The following is a 12903-nucleotide window of genomic DNA, read 5'->3' as shown; positions in this document are numbered from 1 at the left end:
TCATCTGCCAATACTGTCCAGACTGATTCCAGAACACAGGTACAGTGAATGACATTGTAATTAGCATGATTATTCAGGTGCATCTGCTCTGTTGATTAGGAATCCTTCGAGTATACAGCCAGGAGTGTTATGGGTGGGTTATGTAGTAGCTCTAATTTTGATTTGTCTGTCTTTGTGTGTGGTGGGAGGGCTGCTAAAAAGGAAAAAACTTTAGTTATGTCTTGAGCCTCAGTCTTTGAAGACTGAGCTATATCTACTCACTAAAGGGAAAGCCTCCCACAGCATAAAGTCATCGCTCATGAGGTCACAGAAGGGTGATGCTGTGGTACTTGGAGGAGCTCAGTCTTTAGGGTAGTGATGTAATGGTAGTGAGAGAGTTAAACATTCACCAAGGTTCGAAGGATTTGATGAACAGATCTGGCCCTATAAGCAATGAATGAATGGCCAACAAAGGAATGTAAGCAGGGAAGCAACATAATTAGATTTATATTTTATAATACAGCTCCAAATGTTACTGTTGATCTAGAAAACAGCATAAAGGAGCATAGGAGTTACTATAGAGCACATTAAGTGAGAGCTGGATGAGTTTTCTCACCCTGGTTATTCACGTTCCCCAAACTTCCAGCTTATGTTGTAAGTATGTCTCTATTTATTTCGTGGTGGGCACTGCTATCATCTCTCATAATATCCTCCACTGTTTGTCACAGTGATAGAAAATTTGGTATCATCGATCCAGTTCAAGATGGTAGCGTTCAGCCTCCCTTGCAGCTATGTGTGACCACTGTCAGATTCAGGTCTCTGGGGTGTGAGCAGAAATCGTGTGTGAATCTTCTGTGGATCTTCTTTGCTTCCTTTTTTCTTTCTTGTGGCCTGGAATGTGGAGATGCTGGAGAGCTATCCTTAACCAAGTGCTTAAGAAAATTCTACAGTGGTAAGATGATAAGAAAAAGGTCTTGTTCCACACACAGTTGAGCTGTGACCTGGATCTCCAGCCTAGACTGTGTCATGACAAAGTAAAAAGTCTTCATCTCATTTAAGTCATTGTATTTGGGAAATCCTGTTATGGAAGGGCACAACAATGAAATACTCTAGAGAGACTAAGGAGGTGGTCTTATAGCTCCCCCCCATATAGCTCCCTTATGTGCAAACTACAAGTAGTAGAAGAACCTTAGTGGTAGAATATTTGGGGTTTAAACATAGATAAACATGCCATCTGTTGTATAGATTTGACCAAGCTTTCTACCTTCCTTGCACCTAGGGTTTTATTGTCATTCCTGTTTTTTGTGACTGTAGTTTCCTTCTGTAGAAAAGGGGAAATGGCATTGATGTATGGAGGACAGGGATGGAGGCAGGAGGATCAGGAGTTCAAGGTTTCCTATATAATTCTATGGTTCTGTAGAGTTTGAGGCCAACCTATCTCAAAAGGTGGAGGGGGTATTTGTAAAAGTCTGCTCTCAGTTTGTCTGCCATGTAGTGGGTCTCTGTGACAGTGGTTATTGTCATTGTGAAGGACCTAGGATGAAGAAATTTGGAGCTCCAGCCCACCCAGGTGTCCTGGAAACTGGAACTTGATGCACTCATTTCTCCGGTTTTCATCATACTGTTGGATTTTTTCAATGTTATTTCCCCTTCATGAAAAACTGATAAAGAAAGGAATTTGTGAATAACCCAAGTCTTGTACCTGAATCCCAGTGCAAAGGAAAGAGGCTGTCTTGGACAAGGTCAAGGACATCTGTGATTATCTGGATATTTGGGACCAGACTGGACAGAGACTAGCTCTGGCTTGTAGTTGGACTTGCAGGGTAACATGAGTTGTTCCACTCAAGAGAAGACCCAGCTGTTTCTTCAGTTAGCTTCATTGTGCACATAGGGAATGCATTCCCTCAGTGGAAATGCCATACCTGGCCTCCTCCCACCCTGGTGAGGCCTGTCCTTCAACTCATGGACTGCCTTCACCCATGTGCCTTTGGTCCTGCTGCCTCATCTTATTGGAGAAGGAACTTTCTGACCCAGAGGCTGCAAATAAGGAAAGGGGAATGTGTTTCATAAGGCCAGTGGGAAGGTATTTGCCTGCTAGGAAATTTGTGGTCTGTGTTGTGTTGTTGCTGGTATTGTTGTTATTCTAGAAAGAATGATCTTATTAAATAAGGAAGTCCTTCCTTGGGTTTCTTCTTTTCTAAAAAAAAAAAAAACATTATTATGTATTCATTGCAAGAAGCAATGGGTCTCATAATGACATTTCTATTCATGTACACCACTTAATTTGACCTTATCCACCCATTACCCTTTCCTTCCCCCGTCTGTCTTCCTTCTCTTCCCAAATAGTCTCCCTTTTACTTTAAGCCTCAGTGTGTGTGTGTGTGTGTGACGTGTGGTATATGTGGTGGTATATGTATGGTATGTGGGTATATGTGTATCGTGTATGTTGTATATGTATCTGTGTGTGGTGTATGTATGTGTATGTGGTGTTTGTATGGTATGTGTGTATATGTGTATTTGTCTACATGTGTGCATATGTGTGTATGTATGTGAGTGTGTGTGTTATGAGAGAGAATATGACGTTAGTCTAGGTTTCTGTCTACATACCTTAGCCTAGCACCAATCATTCTCATGGTAGGTCAGGCCTGGTGGAGAGCTTTCAGACAGTTCAGATCCTTGTGTCCTGCTGCCCAAAGTATTTCAATCAATTGATCAGAAGTGGCCCCAGGACTGGCATTTTGAGTAAAAACTCAGATCAGAGGCTTTTTCAGAGAATACTCTAGATGTCATCTTGACTGATAACTTGCGGGCCATTTTCAAACAGTAATCCCCGTGAAGAGACTCTGAGATCCTTTCTTTGTCCCAGCATCTAGAAAGCTTGGTGTCACATAGTGCCACACAAACCCATCCCTGTTTTACGTGCGAGGAGAGTCTCCAGCCCAGTCTAGAAACAGAGCTATAAATATAGACATGGAGTAATTTTAAAGTCAGAGTGTCCATTCAGATGAAAGATCGAAGAATTTTCAACCTGGGACCATTTTCCTGAACACAGGGATTCCGAGTCTCCCAGGGAAAGGGGGTAATGCCTTTGCTCCTACAGGGTGGTGGCTTTACATACTGTGTGACCCATGCACACATCGTTCTGACCCTTTCTTCACATAGACGCTAGCTGTGCCCCGTCCTCTGGGATTGGGTCCCCACCCCACCCCCATATGACCTCATTTTCACCAGTGACACCTGCAGTGACCCTGTTTCCAGCTAGGATCACCCTGAGCCGCTAGCATGTTAAGATTTCAACATGGTCTTCTGAGATGAGGGGCACAATTTAACCCAGAACATCTGAGCTGTATGTGGACAGGCTTGAACTAGAAATTTCTGAACGCCTTACACTGAGCAGGCAGCATATAGAAAAAGAAAATCTTCCTTTTGTTCCTTCCTCCTTCCCTCCTCTCCTCCCCTCACCTCCTCCCTCCTCTCCTCACTGATTCCCTCCCCCTGCTTCTTTTCATTACTCCTTTCCTCCTCCCTCCTCTGCCCTCCCTCCCTCCCGTCCCCTCTCTTCCTTCTTCCTGTCACTCTTGTGTCCCATCCCTGCCCCCCCTTGTGTCCTCCTCTCTCCCATCTGTCCATCTGTCTGTCTCCTTTGGCAGCTCCCACTGAGATGCACAGATGAAGCATGTCAGGCGTTCCAGGATGGCACCGTCAGGTTGGCTGCTTGCAGACAGCTCCTGGGTCCTAGAGAGGGGGAGGGGATGGCCTGCTCCGTCCGAATGTCCTTCTGCTGTGCAAGGCTCTCTCCACACTTGCAGGGACACTGCCTCAGCCCTCACAGTGTCGTCCGGACCGCAGGTGATGCTGAGGCCCTCCCTCCCTGCTGCCAGGGGACTCGCTCTGCCCTGCTTTCCTGACATTGTAAGAGTCTGGTTGGACTGCTGAGGACAGTGCTGCAGTTTCTGTGGACACCTGAGTGTGCATGGGGGCCCTCATGGGGATGCTGACTCCAATGGATAGGCCCTGCTGAGTGGCCAAGAGAGGACAGCAATTGGCCTTCTAACAGGTCTTGCTGTGGCCTGAGGGCATCACCCACTCACTTTCCTGGGTCTCCACTGGTTTCTCTAGCCTAGCACCTTCCTGAAACACACACACACACACACACACACACACACACACACACACGCCACAAACAGCTGACCTTGGAATGGATTGTCTTGCCAACTCTGTGGGGGCTTTTGTGGCCGTGGGATATGAAAACTGGGGTGATGGAGGGATGGCGGAGGGGACAGTGCCTGCTTGAACCCTCCACAGACAGAAGTACAGAGTGGGAGCAGAAGGCTCAGTTTTGGTGAGATGCATTTTAAGAATTGGGGCCCCCCAGGTGGCATCATGATACCACTCAGAACTAAAATAATGCAGTGAGTGGGGTCCTTCCTCTTAATGCTTCCCTGGGCCACAGCACATCTCAGGAGCTCTGCAGGCTTTGGCTTCCGAGCACTTTAGAGAGCAAGGACCATGGGCAAGTTCTCCCACTTTGCTGGGCTGAGCTATGGAGCCCTTAGAGACGTTGCACGCAGATCCCAGGACTGAATTCCTTCAGCTGTGAAAGATGATCACAGTTGCAGCTATTAGTCCCACCGTTCAGACAGAGAGCTTGACAGCTGAGCTCTGCTTATTGATTTGGGGAAATAAATATCACGATTGTTTGCTGAGTGTGGTTCTCTAATATTCTTGCTCCCTTTCCACTTCCTTCTGCTGGTTATCGACTTGGCCAACCAAAGACTGCATTTCCCAGTGCCCTCTGCACACAGACATGGATATACTACTAAGTTAACAAAATGAAACATTGTGGAAGAGATGTGTGAACAGATGCTGGGGAAGCTGCTGCCCTGTGCACCCGTTACCATGACTACAAGATAGCTGACTTAGGGTTTCTACTGCTATTGAAGAGACACCATGACCACGGCAACTCTTAGAAAAAAAAAAATGTTTCATTGGGACCAGTTTACAGTTTCAGAGGTTCAGTCCATTATCCTCATGGTGAGAATCATGGCAGCACACAGGAAGACATGGTGCTAGAGAGGTAGCTGAGAGTTCTACATCTGGATTGGCAGGCGGCAGGAAGAAACAATAACACTGGGCTTGGCTTGAGCTTCTGAGACCCCAAAGCTGCCTCCAATGACACACTTCCCCTAACAAGACCACACTTCCTAATAGTGCCGCTCCCTATGAGCTTCTGGGAACCATTTTCATTCAAATCACTGAAGTAGACTTGGGGATTGTGACAGTTAGTTTTGGTTGCCACATAAGTAGACTAGTGTACTAGTACTTAGTGTATTAGTAGGATACACCTTTGGTTGCCTCTGGGAGAGTGCTTCCCCAACTGTGGACAGTAGGATCCCCCAGACTGAATAAAAAAGAGAAGAGGAGAAAGCTGAGAGTCATCACCCCCTTTCTGGGCCGCCTGATCTGTTCAGATAGAGATGATCAGACAGCCTCCTGCTGCAACAGCAGAGGCGCTCCTGCCGCCTCACCCCACCCTCCACTGGGGCCTTCCCAGCCCTGATGGCTCCACCCTGTGAGCTGTGAGCCAAAGGAAACCTTTCTTTCCTCAAGTTGTTTACTGTCCTGTATTGGGCTGGAGGAATGAGAAAGGTGACCAGTATAGGAATTTGGTACCAGACATGTTGTGATTAATATGACCACGTGACTCATTGGCCATTGAGTTGGTCTATGAAAGCAATGTGGAAGCATTTGGCTTGTAGGCTAGAGAAGGCCCATTTTGCCATAGCAGAGCTTGATATGGGCCGTTCTGACGGAAAATGAGAAGACTGGGATACCAAGAGAAGTGTAGAAATAGTAGAGGCTCAGCTCAGTGATGTTTCAGAAAGGAATAAAGACTGTTGGAAACTGGACTAGTGGCCAGGCATGTGACATTCCAGCAAAGAATGTGGCTACATCCTGAAAATCTGAATGAGTTTGAATGCAAAAGAAATGGACCAACTTGTTCTCCAGAAGTAGTTCCAAGATAGTTAATATCCAGGCGATGGCATGGTTGCTACTTGCTGTTCTTAGTCAGATATACAGCAAGAGAATATAGATGGGTAGCCTGGCAAGGAGAGGAATGCAAACAAGTTTAAAACTGCAAGGTGGGCACAAAGAAAGCAGCTACAATTGCTAGAGTTTAAACACTACCAAGGAGAAACCTAATGTCCTACCCTGGGACAACAAGAAAAGCACCCCAAGGGCAAGACACCATTCTTGGTATCCAAGTCTGCACTAGACAAGGCTCTCTAAGGGAACAGAACCAAGAAACTGTATGTATATATTTATAATAAAAGTGGGTTTACTAGATTTGTCTGTGCAATAGAGACTGGGTATAATAGTAGCTGTGTGTGCCCTAGAAATGCAAGGAACCCAGTAGCTGCTCTGTTCAAGAAGGGGAACATCCCAGAAATACTCAATCAATGCTGAAAGCCTGGAAGTTCCCAGGAGTCCCTGGTCCACACTGGAAGGCAGAGAAAGGAGCCGCATGTCACAGAAGAGCTCAATAGCACGGATAGACACACCCACTCAGGAAGCAGAAGGAAGGCAAGTGTATACATGTGGCTTTGCCCCTAGATCTCTATATCACGGCCATATATTAGAAGGTGCCACCGACATGGGTGTCTTCCTATCCTTTCTGGAAATTCCCTCATAGTCATGGCCAAAGGTGTTTCTCCCAGGTGATTTTAAAACCAATCAACTATCATACGGGGAATGGACTGGTTCCATGAAAGATGAAGCAACAGAGAATCACAGGACAGTGAGTTGAAAGAGCTGAATCCTTGTGTGACCTAGTGGATCAGACCCACTGAAAACTATTCCTTTCTTGCAATTATCATATATAACTCAGAGTTTAAAGGACAGAAGAAAAGAAAAAGCTTTTGCTTTTGCTTAAGTCACTCACCTTTTTAGCTTGTTAAAGCAACTGACTTATATATACCTAATATACCTCAGTGAGGTCAATAACTAATTTGCACCATGACTTGGCTTTTTGTCACACCTGTGCATTATTATCCAAATAAAATAAGTAAATGTATACATGCATGAATGTATAAACAAACAAACAAACAAACAAACAAATAAACCTAAGACACTGAAACCTGCTCATGGATAGTCTCACAGGTTACCTGTTTTGTTTACTTTTATTTTTCCAAGCTAAACATACTTTCACCTATCACTTTTACCCCAAAGACTTCTTCAAGAAATTGGTTGTGGTAGTTTGAATGAAAATAGCCCCTAGAGTTCACAGGGAGTGGCATTATTTGAAAAGATTAGGAAACGTGGCCTTATTGGAGGAAGTGTGTCACTGTGGGTGGACTTGAAATTTCATAAGCTTAAGTCAGGCCCAGGAGCTCACTCTTTCTTCCTGCTGCCTGCCGATCCAGATGTAGGACTCTTGGCTCCTCCTCCAGCACCTTGTCTGTCTGCATGTTGTTATACTTCCCAGAATGACAATAATAGACTAAACCTCTGAACTGTAAGCCAGCCTCAATTAAATGTTTTCCTTTATAAAAGTTCCCATGGTCATGGTATCTCTTTACAGCAATAAAAACCATAACTAAGACAGAATTGGTACCAGGAGTGAGGTATTACTGTGATATGCTAGACCATGCTAGAAGAAATGTGAACTTTGGGACTTTGCATTAGAAAAGCAGTTGAGTGCTTTAAGTGGGGTTTAATGGGCCATACCAGTAGGAGCATGGAAGACAGTGGTACTGATGTGATTTGAACTCTGGGAGCCTAGCTCAAGAGGTTTCAGAGAAGAATAATTTTAGCCTGTGGCCTAGAGACCATTCTTGTGATGTTTTGGCAAGGAGTTTTTTGTCCTTGTCCAGAAAGTCTGCCTGGGGCTAAATTGAAGAGTTTTAAATTAACAGAATTGACAAAAGAGATTTCAAAATAGCCTACTATTGACTGTGTTGTGTGGTTATTAGTATAACTCTAATGAAGATTTATATTGAAAAGGAGCAAGCTGAGCAAGGAAAAATACAAAATGTATAATTTGAGGAGAAAGGGGGCATCAGGAAGTGGAATGGAGCTAAGTATGGTGTTCAAGAAAATAAGCAGATTAAAGGAAGGGCCTAATGTTAAATGGATTGCAGGGAGTGGTAGCCTCAGGGCAAGACCCAGATAACTAAGCTCCCAATTTGTGAAAAGGAATTAAAGAAAGGCTTAAAGCCTGGTGTGGTGGTGCACACTTTTAATTCCAGTATTTGAGAGTCAGAGTCAGAAGGATCTCTAAGTTTAAGGCCAGCCTGGTTTACGGAGTGAGTGCCAGGACAGGTAAATTTAGACAGTGGAAGAAACCATTAAAAACAGAAAGCTGACGCAGATGTAATTGGATGAGAGGTCCAGCTTCAGAAAGAAGCAACACTTGGCAGCTTTGGCCATGTGGTCTGTCTTTCGAGTCAAGAACACATGAAAGCGGTTATGGAATATGCCTCTATGAATAGCAAAGCTGCTAAGGCCAGGCATGTGTCAGGGGTGTTCCTGCATGCAGGCCTATAGAGACCATTGCATGAATCTGTGAAGGTGAAGCCTGGATTGCCTTGGAGATGCCACGATATTGGCCATGCCAGATTTATGGGGTACCTGCTGAGGAAAGCTGCTAAAAGAGAGTGGAACAGACCAAGAGAAAGAAGTGTGTTGCCATCAACAAAGCTGAAAGGAGTTGGAGATCTGAGGAGTATTTTGACCTCAGACATAGAGATGCAAAGTTTGGAGTTTGCCCAGCTATTTTGTTTTATTTTTCTTTTTCTTTTTATCTTGCTTTACTCCAATATTTCCTCACTATGCTCCCTTTCTTCCCTTCCGGAATGGTAATGTGTATCCTGTGCCATTGTACATTGGAAGCATGTGATAAGTTTTTGATTTTGATTTCTAGAGCATTGCAGTTAAGAGATTGTGTTGAGTCTCAGAAGAGACTGGACTTGGAAACAAGTTTGAGACTGACAGACTGTAGGGATTTTTTGAAGTTTTGGATTAAATGCATTTTGCATTATGATATGGCTACAAGTCATTTAAGTGGAATGTAGTGGATTGAATAGGAATGTCCTCCTTAGGCCCTTGAACGCTTGGTCATTAGGAAGTAGCACTATTAGGAGGTGTGTCTGCGTTGGGTAGGTGTGGCCTTGATGGAGGACATGTGTCCCTGGGATGGGCTTAGGAGCTTCATGAGCTCAAGCCAGGCCCAGTGGCTCATTGTCCCTTCCTGCCTGTTCAGATGGTAGAACTTTCAGCTACCTTCCAGCACCAACTCTGCCTGTGTGCCACCATGCTTCCTGCCATGGAGAACCCTTTACATTTTTCTAGTGTTCAAACAGCTAATGGGAAGGTCCACTCAGGGTGAGTCTCCTCCGGAGAGAGACTCTCCTCAGAGAGAACTTCGGTGTAAGCAGTTGCAAGAACCCCAGTAGACTCTGACATTATATCTCACTTTTTTTTGTGCCGGTTTACTTTAAAATACTCTGACCTAGGTCACATATATACACATATACACACACACACACACACACACACGCACACATGTGAGCACGCGCGCGTGCGTGTGTGTGTGTGTGTGTGTGTGGTGTGTGTGTGTGTGTGTGTGTGTGTGTGTGTGTGTGTGTGTATGCAATGATTTTTGTTGAGAAATATGCTCACTGCCCCGTTGGGTCCCTGCTAGTTCTGAGTGTCAGCCCAGGCAGATCTAAACTCAGAGGGAGCACTTCCTTTGAGCCCCTCTGTGGGACCTGCTCTCTTCCTGGCTGTTTCTGTCCCGACCTGCACTCATCCACAGTGATACTTCTTCATCTTCATTTTTCTAAAGAAATTAAGCTCCTTGACAGATTGAAGTTTGGTTGCCCCAGCTTTCCTCACAAACGCGCAGAATTAAAACTGGGTCACAGAGCCGTGACTGCTCCTTCTTCCAACCAGACAATAGCTGCAGGCAGTGCCAGGGTTCTGCTCCTCTCTGCTCCCTCCTGGAGTCTGGTGACCCTGGTGGAAGCAGGTAGCTGGCCTCCCACCCCCCTTCCTCCCTGGGCCAAGGGCACTTGCCCTTGTCACTTTCCAGCCAGAGCCTGGCTGTCCCCTTTTCCTTTCCTGGCTAATTTATGCTACTGGCCTCCAAGGAGCTCCTCTCTGATCCTGCTTCCCTCCTGCTCCTCCTTCCTCCTTCCTCCCTCCTCCCCTTAGGATGCTTCAGGATCAAGGACAAGGACATTTTATTAGGTCGTCATCCTAGAGGCAGAACTCTTTGTCTATCCTCCAAGACTTAACGCTTCGAGACTTCTGTGGATGGCATTATTATGCTCAAGTGTTTACTGGCCCCTCCTGACAGGAATGATAATCCCTTACTTGTCTTTGCCCATTGGCATTAGATTTGACATTGTGGCTTGCTCTCATCAACAAATGCAAGCAAAGTGACACGCGCCACTCTCAAGTAAAAGCTGGTATAGGGTCCTCAGTAGTTCAGCATCATACAGGGAGAAATGTTGGAACCAAAAAACTCAGGTTCACACCCTAGCTCTGACACTGTTCTACCCCTGGAAAGTTTCTGCTTCGGTTGCTTTGCCCGAGTTCTCTCTGCAAACAGAGGACAACAGCACTTCCTGCCTGCTGGAGTAGTCCTTGCTGGCCTCTGAAAAGCATGAGGTGGATGTCAGGTGGCTTCTCCTTGGCGACTGTCTGCTCACCTTGTATCTGTTTTCTCCTGCACAGAACGAGGAGAGAGGGTACGGAGAATCTGATGTGGACATCTCAGCAGCTGTCACCATTCTTCCTGTCACTGGAATTGCTCACCGGATAGGCTCATGTCCCGGATCCTGTCCCCACCAACCTGTCACCAAGGAGGCCTTCCCTGGACCCTCCCTCACACAGTGTCATTGTTACTATTACTTTCAAATATGTGGCTCTCACAGGTCAAGAGCTTGTTTGTTTGTTTTGCATCCTGCATACCCCGCTTTGGAACCTGTACCGATGCCTCCCCCCCCCCACACACACACGGGAAGAGCTGGTTTCCGGGGACTACATCACGAGGGCCTCCAATCTGCTATGCTGCAGCAGAGCCCTCTCCTCCTTTGCTCTGCAGGTAGCCAGGTACCAGCGTGGATGAGTTCAGCCAAGGCAAAGATGTGACAGCTAGTTCCTCAGAGAGCTGATGTTCCCCGGCACTGTCCAGGCCGGGGGAGTTTTCATGGCAAGGCTTATTGCTCTAGAAGGGAGCTCTGATTAATGTTCTTCCAGTACAAATAATGGAAATTTAGATCAACAAAGTGTGGCTGTGTTCAAACATCCATTCAGGCACCAGTCCATGAGGTCATCTCTATTATTCCTACTTCAAGCATGAGGGGGCCCAGGGAAGCTGAAACACTGCCTCCAAGCCACATAGGAATACAAGGGTAAAGCTGGGGTGAAACCCAGAGTCTGCCTGCTCTGCTTTGCTATTCCTCAAACGTGGTTCTAGCCCAGTGAGCTCCGAGCACTGTGACCACGATAGGATTTCTTTGCAAGCATTGACCTTACTTCCTCTATCTCAGATCCTGAGAGGGAGGTGCTGGCTGCTCTTCTTCCTGTGTCTGAGGCTGCTGAGGCAGTGTGAGAGCTTTGCACAAGTGCATACAGGCTTGGGCCACAGACACAGACTCTCACCCATAGCCTGACCCAGGCACTCGGGGACCTCTTCTCCCCTGCATTCCCCACCTCCCACAGGGCTCTGAGCTTCTGTCAGTGGGTTCATTACTTACATTTGCATGCTGTGACCAAAGTACTTGACAGAAATAACTAAAGGAGAAAGGATGTATCTTGTCTCGTGGTTTCAGAGGGTTCAGTCCTGCCTGGTGGGGCGGGTGAGGTACAGCACAATAGCTTACATCATGGCCACCGAGAAGCAGATGGGGGGACTACAGGAGGAGGCCAGAACAAGATGTGGCCTGTAATACACACCCAGGAGCTGGAGAGGTGGCTCAGCAGCTAAGAGCACTGACTGCTCTTACAGAGACTTGGGTTTGGTTCCCAGAATCTGTATGTGTATCACAAACATCTGGAACTCCAGTTCCAGGATATCTGGAACATTCTTCTGACCTCTTAGGGGACAAGGCTTACATGTGGGACAGGCAAACACTCATACACATGTAATAAATGAATCTAAAAAAATTTTTAAAAGAGAAACCTCTAGTAACCTATTTCTTCCAAGTAGGCCCCAGCCCTACCTTCTACCACCACCCAAGAATGCATAATACTACAAATTAAATGATCCTCTGATAGATCAGGGAGCTTATCATCTAAGCGCATCTGGAGATGGCCTCACAAACACACCCAGCATGGGCTTCGCTAAACTAACAAAGCTGACAATGAAAATTAGCATAGCAGGTGAGATGCTGTCTACCTGGAATGGTCACAGACATCTTCCCTTCATTCTCCAAGCCTCTTGGAGAAGGAGCCACTGCATTCGTGCCACCATGGCTGGTTTACCAAATTGTAATAGCCAGCATGGATCAAGAACTGGTTCATCAACTACTCAACCGGAGCTGGTGCCTAGGGACCTGTTTCCAACCCAGCCCAGTGGGGAAGCCCACTTCGAGTAGGAAGACTCCCAGTCCTGGGTTTTCTGTTGCCAGGACCGATTATCATAGACAAGATACTTTATAAATAATCGGTTTGTATAATTAATGGTTCTGGAGACTGGGCCATCCAAGAGCATGGTGCTGGCCTTTGCCTGGTACCTGTGGGAGGTTTTATGGCTCATTATGGCATGGAGGAGGGTGTTACACAGCAAGAGACATCAAGACCTGTTCAATTCACTTTTTTCTTATAAAACCACTAAGGGCATCATTAGGGCCCCCACCTCATTGTACCCCTAAGTACTTCCCAAAGGGCAGGCCACCAAATATCATTGACAGGCAG

The sequence above is a fragment of the Myodes glareolus genome, chromosome 2, assembly GCF_982192425.1.
Source record: "Myodes glareolus chromosome 2, mMyoGla1.1, whole genome shotgun sequence".
Lineage (NCBI taxonomy): Eukaryota > Metazoa > Chordata > Mammalia > Rodentia > Cricetidae > Myodes > Myodes glareolus.
The sequence above is the reverse complement of the archived record's forward strand: the minus strand, read 5'-3'. Positions refer to the sequence as shown.